We start from the raw sequence: 12,316 nt of genomic DNA, 5'->3' as shown, positions 1-12,316 counted from the left end.
TTGTAAGCAGATAAGAAACAAGTTAGCACTGAATGGAGGTTCCAAAGTCCAACACCCAAGTGTTGAAATCGTAATGTGACTCGTTCCTTGTTCTTCAGCATACATACTGCTGTAAGAATCTACAATTGTGTTTTAATAAATCTTACGTTGGTACCATTTGACTTCTTTTGAATTCTCACCACATTTTTCCATGTCAGTTGTCACAAAGCCCTAAGATACATTTCAGCAGGATGGCCACTCTAGATAGATTCATCACAGATAATAGCTCTCGCTGTGGTTTAGTGAAGTCCTAGATCCTTACAAAAGTTACTTTTATTGCATTACTAAAACAAAGATCATCAGTGAATTTGGGGACCTTGCTGACAGTCACCATTACAATTTATCCCAAACGTGTCAATAAGGGTTGAGGTCAGAGCACTTGACAGGACAGTCATGTTTACCTAGTGCTCACTAGGGGCAATTCATTATTTTACAACACTAACAGTATTTATTTTGTAGGGGGAAAATGTTAATGTATTAATATGAAAAGCTAATATTTATTTAGCCCAGCTTAGATAAAACATTATTATTATGGTGCAAGAATACATGGGTGCTTGAAAATTCTCTTTAATTTAGTTTATTTCTCTCAAATGTAGCGTGATTTTGATATAGCAGCGCAAATCACACATTGCAGTCCTGCCGGGCTGCATAATCTGTCTGGTGCTGAGCAGTAAGTAATCTCTGGATAATTAGCATAATGGGGATCCCTGCAGTCAGGGTTCCTCATGTCACATAATTTTAATACAATTGTACTTCATTTTCTCTCAGGAATATGCAGCTACATTTCAATATGGCCGGATCCTTATTGAGCATTTCAATAAAAATCCATGTTATTAATACACCATTAACTGCTGGTCGTACCTCATACTAAGAACTATTCTCACTGGCCTGCAGAACCATAGGTGTCCAGTTTTGATTAGGTTTATCTTGCTGAAACTTTCTACAGCAACAGGGCTATTCATGGGGAACCATTCACAGAAACTTTGTTAGTCTGGGAGCACATGTGGTGCAGCGGTAGTCTGGGCATAATGCTTGGCAGCAGAGGTAATCAATAGAGGACATGGCTCTTAAGAACAGGGTCTCACAGCAACCTGGCTCACCGTTAAAAAAAGGACTTCTAACTCGGAGTCATATTTCATTAAATGAAGAATGCAGTTAGATGTCAACAATAAAATGCATGAAGAGGAGTAGCATCTTTTGGATGGATGGATGGATGATGGGAGATAGATAGATGGATGGATGGATGATGGGAGATAGATAGATGGATGGATGGATGATGGGAGATAGATAGATGGATGAATGGATGGATGGATGGATTGATGATGGATAATGCATTTAGCAGACGCTTTTATCCAAAGCAACTTACAGTACTGTGACTGTATACAGTGGTACCTTGAAACTCGATGTCAGTTAGTTCTGGGAATGGCGTTGAGTTTAAAGGTATTTTTTCCCATAAGGATGTATAAGAAACCTGTTAATGCGTTCCGTGGTCCTGTGGAACTGCATATATTTTAGGCTAATGAAAAATAATAGGGTTGTTTTTGACACTTATACACCAAAATATAAATTATTATATTATTTTTTTTATATAATTACTAATAATTAATTTATATAATTACATAATAATAATTTATATTATTAATAATTATATGAATTAATAAATTATACAAATATAATATAAAAACACTAAAATACAATTGAAAAACAGTAAAAAATCAATATAAAAAAACAATAAAACCTGCACTTTAGCTTTACTTCTTTATTGTTTCCTTATGCTTCTTAATCGTGGAGATGCTTGATCTTGGAATGACGTATTCCATTCAGTAAAAGCGCATACACATGAGAAGCGGCAAAATTTTTTGCTCTGGCTGTGCTGTTATTTCCTATGGAGTGTGACGATGCACAAAGCTTAACGTGACTTATTATACTAAAACAATGAGCGAGGAATTTCATTCGTGGAGAGAACTTATGAGTGGTAATTATTTAATATATTAATACATTAAGCTTTTTTTTTTTAACAATAAGCGTGTTAGACTCTCTCGGAAAAGCTGATTCTCACTATTTTTTAAAACCCCGAGCTATAACACAAGTTTAAAAGTGAAACAGGAGAAAAATACAGGAGAAAAATACAGATAAACACAGATACACGTGGACGCTTTCAGAGTGGATTTGACTGTTATTCTACACAAATGCAGATTCGTCTCATATTCGCACTTTGATGACGTTTTACCACACCGCTCAAGCCGAGTGCTGAACAAAGGGTGTCGAGTTTCAGAGATTTCAAGTTTAGGGGACATTGAGTTACAAGGTACAACTGTACTGTCTAAGCAATTGAGGGTTAAGGGCCCTTAGGTTACGCTTAAACCAGCGACCTTCTGATTACTAGTCCAGTACCTTAACCGCTAGGCTTCAACTCGTATTTATAAGTACAAATAAGTGCACTGAGATTTCTAATAGATGTCATACTAACACATTTCACGTTCACACTCATTGTGAACAACGTTCATACATTTAATTATTTGCAAGGTCACAGTGGATCCTCAAGTACCCGAAAACCACTGGGCACATAATAGGAATACATCTTGAATGAGAATCCAATCACTCACTCACAATACCTGGGACACTGAAATAACTGGAGGGTTGCCAGATTGGGTTCATTGTTTCCAGACAAAAACAGTGCAAAACTTCTCACTGCTGATTTTTAAAGCTTTTGCTAAGCACTTGACAGGGCAGTCATAATTACCTAGTGCTTACTAGTTTATGTATTAACAAGAAAAAGTAATATTTATTTAGCCCAGATTAGGTATAACATTACTATTATTGCACACGATTACATTGGTGCTTAAAGCTTCTCTGAACGTCAGTTTATTTCTCTCGAATGTAGCGTGATTTTGATATAGTCCTGCCGGGCTGCATAATCTGTCTGATGCTGAGCAGTGAGTAATCTCTGAGTAATTAGCATAATGGGGATCCCTGCAGGAAACGCAGCAGGCAACATGACTGTCGGGGTTATGAGGAATAGTCCAGTGCATTTACACTGATGTGTTCATGTACCCTAATATGTTTGTTATCAGATTTCAATAGGTCCACTGTTTGAACAAAAATGGCCTTCCCCAGCCTGTCACATTCTACTAGAAACGTATAATTGACTCTATATAAGTGCTTTTAAGAACCTGCTAGCTAACAGTTATGGATAAAACTGTGAATAAAATTGGCAGCATTCTATTCAATTCCCCCCCTCCCACTTTTTCCCCTCAATCTAGTCGTGTCCAATTACCCTGATTGCGTCCTCCATACTGATTCGACCCTTCACCGCTGACTGAGGACGCCTCTCAACTGACATACGCCCCCCCTCCGGCACGTACAGTCAGTACAGACTGCATTTTTCACCTGCACTGTGTACAGAGGGCCAAACTCCAATCAGCATTATTCCTCAACCCTGTGCAGGCGCCGTCAGTCAGCCAGCAGGGGCCGCAGTCGCACCAGTTATGAGGACCTACGATCCGACTTTTTACCCTCGAACCCTGAACGACAGCCAATCGTTGTTCATGCAGCCGCCCAGCCCAGTCGGAAGGCAGAGCTGAGATTCGATACGACGTATTCGAAACCCCAACTCTGGTGCGCTAGCGTACTTTACCGCTGCGCCACCTGAGCGGCCCAGCATTCTATTCTAAATGATATACTTAATATAATAAAATATACATCAGCTCTCTTATCTAAGCCCAAGCAAATCTGATAGATGCGTCTGGCTGCTAATCTGGTCTTTGCACGTCTGTGATTTTTCCCCTACATTAAATCTCATAAAGCTTGTTTAACATACTGTTGACTTTGTGAATCAGAGGAAATGTAAACAAAGGGTTCAACACAGGGACCTGGTATGTGTAACGAGCTAATAGAAATGTGACAGGTCCCACACCATCTCGTAAAAACCAGTCTCACGTTTGCTACTTGATATACGCGGACCATGTTTGATGGGAGTGGTTTTGGCTTACAGCGCAAATGTAAAGAGCAATAAAACTATAAATAACACCCCAAGCTCTGCGTCTTTGTCTGTAGATGGGGTGGACGTCCTATAGTCGGGGTGGATGTCCTATAGTCAGGGTGGATGTCCTATAGTCAGGGTGGACGTCCTATAGTCAGGGTGGGAGTTCTTTAGTCGGGGTGGACGTCCTATAGTCAGGGTGGACGTCCTATAGTCAGGGTGGATGTCTTATAGTCAGGGTGGGAGTTCTATAGTCAGGGTGGATGTCTTATAGTCAGGGTGGGAGTTCTATAGTCAGGGTGGATGTCCTATAGTCAGGGTGGGAGTTCTATGGTCGGGGTGGATGTCCTATAGTCAGGGTGGGAGTTCTATGGTCGGGGTGGATGTCCTATAGTCAGGGTGGGAGTTCTATGGTCGGGGTAGACGTTCTATAGTCAGGGTGGGAGTTCTATAGTCGGGGTGGATGTCCTATAGTCAGGGTGGGAGTTCTATAGTCGGGGTGGACGTCCTATAGTCGGGGTGGATGTCCTATAGTCAGGGTGGGAGTTCTATGGTCGGGGTAGACGTTCTATAGTCAGGGTGGGAGTTCTATAGTCAGGGTGGATGTCCTATAGTCAGGGTGGGAGTTCTATAGTCAGGGTGGGAGTTCTATAGTCAGGGTGGGAGTTCTATAGTCAGGGTGGATGTCCTATAGTCAGGGTGGGAGTTCTATAGTCGGGGTGGATGTCCTATAGTCAGGGTGGGAGTTCTATAGTCGGGGTGGATGTCCTATAGTCAGGGTGGGAGTTCTATAGTCGGGGTGGACGTTCTATAGTCAGGGTGGGAGTTCTATAGTCGGGGTGGATGTCCTATAGTCAGGGTGGGGGTTTTATAGTCGGGGTGGACGTTCTATAGTCAGGGTGGATGTCCTATAGTCGGGGTGGATGTCCTATAGTCAGGGTGGGAGTTCTATAGTCAGGGTGGGAGTTCTATAGTCAGGGTGGATGTCCTATAGTCGGGGTGGGAGTTCTATAGTCGGGGTAGACGTTCTATAGTCAGGGTGGATGTCCTATAGTCAGGGTGGGAGTTCTATAGTCAGGGTGGATGTCCTATAGTCAGGGTGGGAGTTCTATAGTCAGGGTGGATGTCCTATAGTCAGGGTAGACGTTCTATAGTCAGGGTGGATGTCCTATAGTCAGGGTGGGAGTTCTATAGTCGGGGTGGACGTTCTATAGTCAGGGTGGATGTCCTATAGTCGGGGTGGGAGTTCTATAGTCAGGGTGGGAGTTCTATAGTCAGGGTGGATGTCCTATAGTCGGGGTGGATGTCCTATAGTCAGGGTGGGAGTTCTATAGTCAGGGTGGGAGTTCTATAGTCAGGGTGGATGTCCTATAGTCGGGGTGGGAGTTCTATAGTCGGGGTAGACGTTCTATAGTCAGGGTGGATGTCCTATAGTCAGGGTGGGAGTTCTATAGTCGGGGTGGATGTCCTATAGTCAGGGTGGGAGTTCTATAGTCAGGGTGGATGTCCTATAGTCAGGGTGGGAGTTCTATAGTCAGGGTGGGAGTTCTATAGTCAGGGTGGATGTCCTATAGTCAGGGTGGGAGTTCTATAGTCAGGGTGGGAGTTCTATAGTCAGGGTGGATGTCCTATAGTCAGGGTGGGAGTTCTATAGTCGGGGTGGATGTCCTATAGTCAGGGTGGGAGTTCTATAGTCGGGGTGGATGTCCTATAGTCAGGGTGGGAGTTCTATAGTCGGGGTGGACGTTCTATAGTCAGGGTGGGAGTTCTATAGTCGGGGTGGATGTCCTATAGTCGGGGTGGGAGTTCTATAGTCAGGGTGGGAGTTATATGGTCGGGGTGGATGTCCTATAGTCAGGGTGGGAGTTATATGGTCGGGGTAGACGTTCTATAGTCAGGGTGGGAGTTCTATAGTCGGGGTGGACGTCCTATAGTCAGGGTGGATGTCCTATAGTCGGGGTGGATGTCCTATAGTCAGGGTGGGAGTTCTATGGTCGGGGTAGACGTTCTATAGTCAGGGTGGGAGTTCTATAGTCGGGGTGGATGTCCTATAGTCAGGGTGGGATGTCCTATAGTCGGGGTGGGAGTTCTATAGTCGGGGTAGACGTTCTATAGTCAGGGTGGATGTCCTATAGTCGGGGTGGATGTCCTATAGTCAGGGTGGGAGTTCTATAGTGAGGGTGGGAGTTCTATAGTCAGGGTGGATGTCCTATAGTCAGGGTGGATGTCCTATAGTCGGGGTGGATGTCCTATAGTCAGGGTGGGAGTTCTATAGTGAGGGTGGGAGTTCTATAGTCAGGGTGGATGTCCTATAGTCAGGGTGGGAGTTCTATAGTCAGGGTGGGAGTTCTATAGTCAGGGTGGAAGTTCTATAGTCAGGGTGGATGTCCTATAGTCAGGGTGGATGTCCTATAGTCAGGGTGGGAGTTCTATAGTCGGGGTGGATGTCCTATAGTCAGGGTGGGAGTTCTATAGTCGGGGTGGATGTCCTATAGTCAGGGTGGGAGTTCTATAGTCAGGGTGGATGTCCTATAGTCGGGGTGGATGTCCTATAGTCAGGGTGGGAGTTCTATAGTGAGGGTGGGAGTTCTATAGTCAGGGTGGATGTCCTATAGTCAGGGTGGATGTCCTATAGTCAGGGTGGATGTCCTATAGTCGGGGTGGATGTCCTATAGTCAGGGTGGGAGTTCTATAGTGAGGGTGGGAGTTCTATAGTCAGGGTGGATGTCCTATAGTCAGGGTGGGAGTTCTATAGTCAGGGTGGGAGTTCTATAGTCAGGGTGGAAGTTCTATAGTCAGGGTGGATGTCCTATAGTCAGGGTGGATGTCCTATAGTCAGGGTGGGAGTTCTATAGTCGGGGTGGATGTCCTATAGTCAGGGTGGGAGTTCTATAGTCGGGGTGGATGTCCTATAGTCAGGGTGGGAGTTCTATAGTCGGGGTGGATGTCCTATAGTCAGGGTGGGAGTTCTATAGTCGGGGTGGACGTTCTATAGTCAGGGTGGATGTCCTATAGTCAGGGTGGACGTTCTATAGTCAGGGTGGGAGTTCTATAGTCGGGGTGGATGTCCTATAGTCAGGGTGGGAGTTCTATAGTCAGGGTGGATGTCCTATAGTCAGGGTGGACGTTCTATAGTCAGGGTGGGAGTTCTATAGTCGGGGTGGACGTTCTATAGTCAGGGTGGATGTCCTATAGTCAGGGTGGACGTTCTATAGTCAGGGTGGGAGTTCTATAGTCGGGGTGGACGTTCTATAGTCAGGGTGGATGTCCTATAGTCAGGGTGGACGTTCTATAGTCAGGGTGGGAGTTCTATAGTCGGGGTGGATGTCCTATAGTCAGGGTGGGAGTTCTATAGTCGGGGTGGACGTTCTATAGTCAGGGTGGATGTCCTATAGTCAGGGTGGACGTTCTATAGTCAGGGTGGACGTTCTATAGTCAGGGTGGATGTCCTATAGTCAGGGTGGACGTTCTATAGTCAGGGTGGGAGTTCTATAGTCGGGGTGGATGTCCTATAGTCAGGGTGGGAGTTCTATAGTCGGGGTGGACGTTCTATAGTCTGGGTGGATGTCCTATAGTCAGGGTGGACGTTCTATAGTCAGGGTGGGAGTTCTATAGTCGGGGTGGATGTCCTATAGTCAGGGTGGGAGTTCTATAGTCGGGGTGGACGTTCTATAGTCGGGGTGGGAGTTCTATAGTCAGGGTGACTGACTGTAGTCCATCTGTTTCTCTGCATGCTTTGTTAGCCCCCTTTCATGCTGTTCTTTGATGGTCAGGACTCTCCCAGGACCACTACAGAGCAGGTATTATTTAGGTGGTGGATCATTCTCAGCACTGCAGTGACACTGACATGGTGGTGGTGTGTTAGTGTGTGTTGTGCTGGTATGAGTGGATAAGACACAGCAACGCTGCTGGAGTTTTTAAACACCTCACTGTCCCTGCTGGACTGAGAATAGTCCACCAACAAATATATCCAGCCAACAGCGCCCCGTGGGCAGCGTCCTGTGATCACTGATGAAGGTCTAGAAGATGACCGACTCAAACAGCAGCAATAGATGAGCGATCGTCTCTGACTTGTACATCTACAAGGTGGACCGACTAGGTAGGAGTGTCTAATAGAGTGGACAGTGAGTGGACACGGTATTTTAAAACTCCAGCAGCGCTGCTGTGTATAATCCACTCATACCAGCACAACACACACTAACACACCACCACCATGTCAGTGTCACTGCAGTGCTGAGAATGATCCACCACCTAAATAATGCCTGGTCTGTAGTGGTCCTGTGGGGGTCCTGACCATTGAAGAACAGGGTGAAAGCTAAAAATACAAGTATGTAGAGGAACAGATGGACTACAGTCAGTAATTGTGAAAGTGAAATATCATACCAGATGCCATAGCTTTCAACAACCTGCCGGCGGTTCGTGACTTGTCCCACTTTGGACCACTGTTGGCAGGTACTCACTACCCCTGCCTGTAAGCAGCCCTCATCGTTTTGAAGATAATCTGGTCATAATGATCTGGCCCTTAAAGGTCACTCAGGTCTGTACCCTGCTCATGTCTGCTGCATTCAACACGTGTACTAACTCCATCGGCCCATCATTTATTACATTCCTTAAGGTGACATGCACAAGAAATAGGAACTCCTATGCAAATTTTTGGTGGGTGGTCCTAATGTTTTGGCTCATCAATGTATACCAGCCTAATTGTGTTAGATGTAGAGGCTTCTGAAGCAAGTCTTAAGTTAATTAGTGCACGGTTCAAAATGCGATATGAGAAAGTCGATATAAATGTCCAAACACTAATGAATCTGGATTTTTTCAGGTACGATGATAAATGGGAAATCAGCGCCGTGTCTTTCGTTTTGGCCTCGTTTGATAGTTCTCTCATGAGCTGTGAAGGACTTGTCAATTTAATAATGAATTATGTATTATTCATTCATTTTCAACTAAAAGGTTCTGAAAAGTGAGATCGAGCTTTATTTACAAGTGATGTCAACTCATCCATTACAAATTTAGTACAAAACGTCACTGGTGAACATCTTTAAAGTGTTTGGCCTAGGTAATAAACTGGTAAGCGCGTATGTGCAGCTTTCCATATACATATTTTTTTGTTTTCCTCTCTTACTCTCTCTGTTTTAACTTAATTGATGATTTGAAAAAAGGCTAAAATGTTTTATTAAATCTGTACAATATTTATTTTATCATAACAGGGTAGATAAATGCACAATTTAGGATATACTATATTTTAAATAGCTACGAATAACTATAATTAACTCGGCCAAGTCAACAATCTCTTAACTATCTGTGCAAGTCTGCTGTCATTACGGACTCAAAATACAGACAACATACACAGCGTCTTTCTGACTAAATGTGACGGCAAAAAGCTGTTGTTGTTATTATTATTATTATTTTATTGAAGCTAAAATTATGCTTATTGTTTTATTGTTTTAAAATGATTGTTATTCTTGGTCCTATTCTAATAATAATAATAATAATAATATTATTATTATTATTATTATCATCATCATCATCTGTTATGTTATACAATTCTGATTATTATTATTAATATTATTATTATTGTTGTTATTTTGACTATATTATTATTTTGTTGTTGTTGTCTTGTTTTTTATTTTTTATTGTTATACAATTATTGTTATTGTTATTATTCTAATTATTATTATTATTATTATTATCATTAATATTATTATTTTGTTGTCTTGTTATTGTTTTAAAATTATTGTTATTTTTGGTATTATTATTATTATTATCATTATTTGCTATGTTATACAATTATGATTTTTGGTATTATTATTATTGTTGTTATTATTATTACTATTATATTACTATTTTGTTGTCTTGTTTTTTGTTTTTATTGTTATGCAATTAATGTTATTGTTGGTCTTATTATTATTATTATTATTAATATTATTATTATTTTGGTATTATTATTATTATTTGTTATGTTATACAATTATGATAATAATAATAATTATTATTGTTATTATTACTATTATATTATTATTTTGTTGTTGTCTTGTTATTGTTTTAAAATAATTATTACTACTACTACTACTACTACTACTACTACTACTATTATTATTATTATTATTATTATTATTATTATTATTATTATTATTACTACTACTATTATTATTATTATTATTATTAATAATTAAACTCACTTGTTTCCAAATGTATGTCCCTGCATAGCTGTATGTTTGTTTTTATGGACCTGTTAGCTATGGGTGTGGCTCAGATACACTGTACAACTACAAGTATATGGACATCAGTTACAGCAGCCATAATAAACATTTGCATGCTATAAATTGTTAAATGTGGTTTCACAATTTGTTGTCATGTTAATTTATTTGTTATATTTATCTTATTTGGCATCGCTCTGACCCCAGAGAGAATGTAAACACTTCCAGCTACTAGTACTAGGGGATTTGAATGATGTCCAAGCGGCGCCCTATGCTTAAGCCTGGTAGCCATTAGTGATTATTGAGAAATGTACTTTGTTGATTGGGGTCTGGTCCAGGGCCAGATAAACACAGGTGCTTGGCATAGTTTTCATGTTTTAGAGATACATGCAGCATCCAAATAAATCTGTTTAATGGTCATACATGGGGAATAGCAATTTGTATAATGGTGATGCATTCAAGGACAATAGCATTGTGGATGTTGTTGTTTGAGGTTGTATTGCTGTACAAGATGAATATACCGTTTAAGATATTGGCACATCATTGGCGTCCACTCTTGCTTACTGCTTTCTGTCCAATACTTTCAACCATTAGAGATAAATTACGCATTTACTTGTGCTCCTTTTGTTTCTATTTCATGAATACCGAGAAGTATGCTGTTAAAATTACTGATTCTTGGGGGGTTAATTCAGAATTAACTTTTTTTGTTGTTGTTCTTTCAATGGGTTACTGTGTATAGTTACTCTCATATACACCAATCAGCTATAACATTAAAACCACCTCTTTGTTTCTACACTTAGCTCCACTTAACTTATAGAAGCACTTTGTTGTTCTACAATTACTGACTGTAGTCCATCTGTTTCTCTGCATGCTTTGTTAACCCCCTTTTACGCTGTTCTTCAATACCCAGGACCCCCACAGGACCACTACAGAGCAGGTATTATTTAGGTGGTGGATCATTCTCAGCACTGCAGTGACACTGACATGGTGGTGGTGTGTTAGTGTGTGTTGTGCTGGTATGAGTGGATCAGACACAGCAATGCTGATGTAGTTTTTAAACACCTCACTGTCACTGCTGGACTGAGAATAGTCCACCAACCAAAAATATCCACACAACAGCGCCCCGTGGGCAGCGTCCTGTGACCACTGATGAAGGTCTAGAAGATGACCGACTCAAACAGCAGCAATAGATTAGCGATCGTCTCTGACTTTGCATCTACAAGGTGGACCGACTAGGTAGGAGTGTCTGATAGAGTGGACAGTGAGTGGACACGGTATTTAAAAACTCCAGCAGCGCTGCTGTGTCTGATCCGTTCATACCAGCACAACACACCACCACCATGTCAATTTCACAATTCACTACCTCAATAATACCTGCTCTGTAGTGGTCCTGTGATGGCCCTGACCATTGAAGAACAGCGTGAAAGGGGGCTAACAAAGCATGTAGAGAAACAGACGGACTACAGTCAGTAATTGTAGAACTACAAAGTGCTCCTATATGGTAAGTGGAGCTGATAAAATGGACAGTGTGTGTAGAAACAAGGAGGTGGTTTTAATGTTATGGCTGATCAGTGTACATATATACACACACACACACAAACATACATACATACACAAATGCGCACACACACACTTGCACATACTGTACATACACTAACAAAACTCACTTATACTGCCAATTATGACCGCTAGATGGCGCCCAGCCGACCGGTGGCAATGCCGAGTTCCGAACCAAGGAGTTCAGAATCTCAGCGCTGGTGTGCTAGCGGAATATCCCGCTGCGCCACCTGGGTGTGAACACAGGAGTCTTTGTTGTTGTAGTCTGATCAGGTTTGCAAAAGGTCCAGAGCTCCCTGAAACACTGGGCACAGAATAGGAATACGCTTTAAACAGGGCATCGAGCTATCGCAGACATCACACCTTCAGCCATTCACCCAATCTTAGACGCTTAGGAGTATTTCCATCTTCTGTGATCATTGCCCTTCACCAGTTTACAGACTGGGAACTTAAGTATTTGAAAGTCAGCGAGCTAAGTTAACATCTTTCGGGGTCAGATATGCCCCGCTGTGCTCTAACGAGGCGGCAGGAACAACGGGAA

At 42.0% G+C, this 12,316-nt stretch overlaps 1 protein-coding gene across 1 annotated transcript in view; it reads left to right on the top strand.

The window, feature by feature from the left end:
- The window catches only part of tmem8b (transmembrane protein 8B), a 225,618-nt gene that overhangs the window by 187,697 nt on the left and 25,605 nt on the right, over nt 1-12,316 (top strand). The window lies entirely within an intron of this gene.

Source organism: Trichomycterus rosablanca, chromosome 21 (genome assembly GCF_030014385.1).
Source record: "Trichomycterus rosablanca isolate fTriRos1 chromosome 21, fTriRos1.hap1, whole genome shotgun sequence".
In the NCBI taxonomy this organism is placed as follows: domain Eukaryota; kingdom Metazoa; phylum Chordata; class Actinopteri; order Siluriformes; family Trichomycteridae; genus Trichomycterus; species Trichomycterus rosablanca.
This window is presented reverse-complemented; position numbering and strand designations above follow the sequence as displayed.